This window comes from Mastomys coucha, unplaced genomic scaffold (genome assembly GCF_008632895.1).
Source record: "Mastomys coucha isolate ucsf_1 unplaced genomic scaffold, UCSF_Mcou_1 pScaffold4, whole genome shotgun sequence".
In the NCBI taxonomy this organism is placed as follows: domain Eukaryota; kingdom Metazoa; phylum Chordata; class Mammalia; order Rodentia; family Muridae; genus Mastomys; species Mastomys coucha.
In genome coordinates this window covers 45,808,846-45,813,790 of record NW_022196910.1, presented here as the reverse complement: position 1 = coordinate 45,813,790, position 4,945 = coordinate 45,808,846, and positions in this window count along the sequence as shown.

The following is a 4,945-nucleotide window of genomic DNA, read 5'->3' as shown; positions in this document are numbered from 1 at the left end:
TTGTGGTGACCCCCAACGACAAAATTATATCGTTGCTAATTCATAACTGTAATGTTGCCACTATTATGAGTCACAATGTAAATGTCTGCTATGCAGGCTACTTGACATGTGGCCCCCAAAGGAGTCATGACCCACAGGTTGAGAACCACTGCACTAGTAACCTGCATGGCTGTGACATCTCCAGACAAGTACTGAGCTCTGCTTCCAGCTAACTGTCCGACAGCCTGCCTGGGACTTCTCAGCCTCCACGACCAAAGAAGTTAATTCCCTCCCCCTACTGACAGTCTTGTCTCTCTGGAGAACACTGACTAAAGCAAAGACTAATTGATAGCTTGATAATTTTCCTGGTAATTAAGAAACAGCGAATAACAAGTAAAGGACAGCTGAAGGGGCCACCAGAAGCCTGAATCATTAAACAGAACCATACTGATGATTCTATCAGCTGAGGTACCTACTAGGAAAACTGAACATTTGTGTTAGATGTTTCCTTCGAAAGCCTAGGTCTGCTTTGCTGACTATCCCAGATACTACTACTCCTCCATTGTTTAGCAGCTTGTTTCTTCTCAGAGACCATGGGTTAATTTTTATGCATTGTCAGATGTGTTTAAATTCCTATGGGTTTTAACGCTTCTTACTAGGGATTGTCTTCTCTCTGCTATAACTAATCTCCAGAAATATTAAGCAGAAACACTTTTACTGCTTTCATCAACAATATAGAGTTTTCTCTTTCAATCTATTGTTCTGTAATGTATGAAGAAGCCTGTGGATTTGTTAAATGCTGTTATCTAAATTTCTGATCTCCCTCTCTCTTTCCCTCTTCCTCCCTCTTGTCTAGTCTAGACTGGCCTCAAACTCCTTATGTAGTCAAGGATGACCTTTAGCATCTGACCTTCCAGCATCTGTTTTATGAATGTTGGCATTACAAGTTCACACAAGCGTGGCAGACTCACTAGTGCTGGGGACTGGATCCAGGCATTCAGGAACATTATTAGGCAAGCATCCTTCCAGTCAAGCTACATCCACAGCCCCTGAGCTTTCTGTTTCATAATCCCTCCTGCAGAATTCTGCAAGAGACAACTGTTGTGCTCTGAAAATGTGGACTATGCTTATAGCTATGCACAGGCTGGGATCACAGTCATGGGTGAGTCAGACCATTCAATGAGGAAGCTGGCATCGTATCTGTCACCAAGGCCAGGGAGACCTGGGGCTACAGTGGCAGTTTCAAACTGGCATATGGATGAGAGTTAAAGCTGTGGGCAGATGGTAACTGCAATTAGATGCAAATAATTTTTTATTTCCAAACAGCAACCCCAATACTGGGCCCTGGATGTCTGCAAATCACATCTCAGTGACTTGGTGGCAGGCACTTGCCCTCCACATGCAGGAGGAGCAGTGGCCTCCATAAAAGCTGCATTTGGGAGGATGCCTCTCCTTCTTTTGCTAGGCCATAAGCACAGATGTGCTCTGCTGGCTAGGACCCTGCTGGCTAGGACACAGGTCTGGGGAAGGAAACGGCATCCATCCAAAGGCAAGGCCTTGCCTTTGGCAGGAGATGCTAGCCAGAGATGAAGCCAGGCTAATGTGAAAAAGCCTTTCCAGAACAGTTCTTAGAGGGTAACATATTAAATGAAGGAAAACCCCAAAGCTCAGTGATAGATATTGTTGAGGTTCATCTAACACTGATTTTTAATGCATTCGTGTTACCTCCTTGTGTACGCTGTACAGCTATCCCTACGAAGGTTGATGGGGCCTGGAGCCCAGCCTTTGCCAGGACACTGGACACCTAAATAAATGTGTCCAGAGGAGATGCTGTGGAGACTTCAGTGTTCTTAGGAGGAAAGCTTCGTGGCGTTTCTTTTCAGCTTCCTCTGAGGCTGTGCCTAAGATTGCTTCTCCAAGCTGATTGGAATACCTAAACCTTTGAATACCCCTCGGTCTTTGGTGGCTTTGCCTGGGGGCCATTGCTTAAAGGATTTTGCTGTTTTCTTCTTACTGGATTCCCACTGCACACAGCCATCTATTCTTCCGCTCGTGTGTGCACCAGGGCTGAGCTGCTGTGCCTCCTGCCCTCCAGCAACTGTAGAGGTTCGGAGCCCAGAGGAAGGGGTAGAAGGATCAAAGCGCTGAGCCTCTGAAGTTATTTGAATCTGGGCCTTTGGGAGCTAAGCTGGATTTACATTAGCCCTTTGTGGACTCATTTCTCACTGACACATTCGGAATGCTCTGGGTGGCTTCCACTGCCCTCTTCATTCTCCATGGAGCTATTTCAGAAAGTTAATTAGCCTCTCTGTGATAGCTCTCTCCTTCGGAGCTTGAGGCCAACCTGCAACTTGCCATTTAAAAATGACACTTACCCTAGGGATAAGAAAGACAAATTCTGTTCCTTTTTGTTTTAGTAAGTTCATGTTTTACTATCATCGATGTCATAATTAGTAACCAGAAGTCCTCTCTTTTATACTTCTTATAGATTTTTTAATTTTTATTTATTTATGTGTGGTGGTAGGGTTGGACACATGAGTACAGGTGCCTGCAAAGGTCAGAAGAGAGCATCACACTCCCTGTAGCCAGAGTCTAAGCTGGTTGTAACATGCCTAACTTAGGTGCTAGCACTAAACCCTGGTCTTCTACAGGAGCCGCAAGTATTCTTAACCACTGAGCTATCTGTCCAGCTCCCTCCATTTCTTCTCAAATGTAAAGAACGTAGTCTTTGATCTCAGGGAATTTATAGTCTTAGTGTGATTATGAAACTTGCAGGGTTGCCTGGCACATTTTAGACTACACAGATGCAACTGACTGCACGGGTGGATACACTGTGAGAATCTCAGTACAGGTATCTCTCTGCCATCTTGGCCTTCACAGGTTGACACTGTGGATCTGCATCCTGCATCCCTGAGGCTAGTTTTATCACCTAGGATACACCATTTGCTCTGTGAGCATCAGCTTCTTTACCTGCATGAGAAAGAGGCAAGTGGGCTGGGAGACTGCTCAGAAAGGAAAGTGATTGCTGTGCGGGGATGGAGGCCTGAGTTGGAGGCCCAGAAGCTATGTGAAAATGGGGCATGATGGTATGTGTTTATAATCCTAGAGTTGGAGAGGTGGGGGCAGGCAGATCCCTGGCTAACTGGCTAGCTAGCCTTCAAGGTCACTGAGAAGCCCTGTCTCAGAAACCAAAGCGGATACTGCTTTGAGGAATAGTATCTGAGATTGACTTCTGGCCTATGCACACTCGAGCACACACATACACACACACACACACACACACATGTTGTGGATTTGGTTTAATGCTTGAATTATGGGTTCCCAAATTGTACAAGAATCTCTCCTGTGAAACATGGAGGGTCCCTGCCCTCAGCTGTTTGTTTTTGGTATTTTTGAGACAGGGTTTCTCTGTATAGCTCTGGCTGTCCTGGAACTCACTCTGTAGACCAGGCTGGCCTCGAACTCAGAAATCCGCCTGCCTCTGCCTCCCAAGTGCTGGGATTAAAGGCATGTGCCACCACTGCCCGGTCCTCAGCTGGTTTTAATTGGTAAATTAAATTGCCCGTGGCCAGCCAATGGCTGGGCAGGGAGAAGGAGGTGGGACTTTAGATTTCCTGGGCAAGGGAACCATTCTAAGAAGGATTTAGAATCACCATGCCAGGAAAGCAGGAGGATCAGACTTGGGAGCTACAGGAGAGAAAGCACACAACCACCTAAGAGCCCGGTCAAGGGTAGCAAGGATGGAATATAAATTTTAGTAAGCAATCACTCAGGAGTATTGGAGGGGAGGCATTAGCAATGTGGAAGTTTGGGAGTGGCCCAGCCATTGTGCTGTTTAAGACATATTAAAATAGAAGGCTGTGTGTGTGTTTCATTTGAGGATTCAGAGCACTTGGGCAGGCAGTGAGGAATATGTGCCACCTCTAGCAGCGTGATTTGAGTAACATTAAGCTATTAGTGCAACACACAAACACACACACACACACAGGTGCATACACACACATGCAAACACAGGCACACACATGCAACACACATGCACACACATGCAATCCACACGCACATACACTCCCACACATGTATAAACGTATAAACGTGCACATATGTATTCACACACAAATGGGAAAGGAAGATAGACTCTTCAGAAATTGTGCAGATGAAATACATTTATGTATGTGTGTGTATAATATATGTTTATAATATTTAATACTGTTCACAGTACATGATGTTATAAAACATAATCATTATTAAATAGCTGGCGATTTAGCTTATTCCTGCAGTGCTGTGTGCAGACAAATGAGTAGCAGCCTTTGGACACAAGATATGCAGCTGATTCAATGGTTATTTTCAGGTTATTTGACAGACAATTAAATCAGAGTTTCCGTTGCTTTCCAGTTCCTCCACTCACTAACCACTGAGACTATGTAAGGTTAGAGATAACTGCACAGTTTACCCAAGCTTTCCCTAATGAAGTGACCCAGATGGCAAAGTGGGAATAAAGATATAGCTTCTCTGTGGGTGTGTGTTTGTGTGTGTGAGTGCAGAGGTCAGAGGTCAACCTCCAGTGTCATCCTCAAATGCCATCCACCTTGCTTTTGTCTCGGAGTCTTCCCTGGCCTATAGTTTGCCAAATAGTCTAGATTGGCTAGCTAGGGAGGTCCCTAGATCTACATGCCTCTACTTCCTAATAACTGGATTATAAGTGTGTACCGCCATACTCAGCTTTAAATGTGGTTCCTGGGGATTGAACTCAAGTCCTCATGCTTGTGAGGTGTAGTGGCTTGGCCTCAGGCTGCTTGTACTCTAATGCTAATTTGGAACACCCCCCCCCAAGGCTGTTTGCCCCAAAGAGAGAGTCATAGGTAAGACACTGAGTGACCCTGCCCCCAGCTGATTGTGATTGATGAGTAAAGATGCCAACAGCCAATAGCTGGAGAGAAGAGAAATGGGTGGGGTTGAGTTTTGGTCG